Here is a 1,420-nt window from a genome sequence, read left to right as displayed (position 1 = left end):
TAGGCCCCTATGTATATATATATATATATATAATATAGAAAATAATGAAACAACTTCAGTAGTAGACTTTAAGAACACTGATTTATTATAAACTCGGAATTTCTGCCACTCCTATGGCCTTCATCAGCGAGAATAAGGAAAACATCATGAATCAATATAATATAGGCTGTCTTATCAAAAAAGAATAAAGGTGACAGAGAGCAAATGAGAAATACTTATAAAACTGTAAAATGATTGGTCTATTTATCTATGCATACTGAGTAGGTCTATCTACAAAAATATTTTTTATCACCACCGATTGCTCTATTTCTATGCCTCATTCTGGCTGCACTATTCGTCTCCCCTCTCTTAATAACTGTGATGCTCACAATGTTGTATATATGTTATTCTGCAATATTTGTGATGATGGTCATTATTTTGGCGAAACTGGTGTTGATTTTAGGTCCAGATTTAATAACCACAAATCTTCTATCCGACACAATTGCACAGGTTTTCCTGTAGCAGAACACTTTAACTCTCCCAACCATTCTCTCAGCAACCTACGGTGTGCCCTCATATCCACTAATTTCTCCTCCCTTCACCAACGTAGACTCATGGAACTCAAACTCATTATCAGACACAAAACACGCGTATCTGGTTTAAGCAAGGATCCTGGTATCCTTAGTGGGTTCTCCTTTTTTAAGGCATAACTTTTCATTTCGATCCGTTTCTGTAGTTACACGATTTTATTTTATATTATATTTTTTTGGAATTTACTCATTACTATTATTATTGTTATTATTATTATTATTATTATTATTATTATTATTATTATTATTATTATTATTATTATATTATTATTATTATTATTATTATGATTATTATTATTACTATTATTTTTATCATCATTACTATTATTATTATTACTATTATTATTATTATTATTATTATTATTATTATTATTATTATAATTATATTACTGCATTGCTTCATTCATTATTCTAGGTATATTCACAGGCCTAGCATATGTTATATTATTAGGTCTTCATACAGTTGGCTCAGTTACAATCTCTATATGATCCATTTCTCTGAAATAACCATCTTATCTGTGTTGTGCTGGCCAATACAATGGATAGTTTATTTGACTAGTCTCTGCAATTAACACCCTTGGTTCTTTATTATTGTAGATACTCAGTATGTATAGATAAATAGACCAATCATTTTACAGTTTTATAAGTATTTCTCATTTGCTCTCTGTCACCTTTATTCTTTTTTGATAAGACAGCCTATATTATATTGATTCATGATGTTTTCCTTTTTCTCGCTGATGAAGGCCAAAGGAGTGGCAGAAATATCCGAGTTTATAATAAATCAGTGTTCTTAAAGTCTACTACTGAAGTTGTTTCATTATTTTCTATTATTCTGTCGGAACACACGTGGA

This window comes from Anneissia japonica, unplaced genomic scaffold (assembly GCF_011630105.1).
Source record: "Anneissia japonica isolate Jap-2015-1 unplaced genomic scaffold, ASM1163010v1 scaffold7447_len134812_cov206, whole genome shotgun sequence".
Taxonomy (NCBI): Eukaryota; Metazoa; Echinodermata; class Crinoidea; order Comatulida; family Comatulidae; genus Anneissia; species Anneissia japonica.
The sequence above is the reverse complement of the archived record's forward strand: the minus strand, read 5'-3'. Positions refer to the sequence as shown.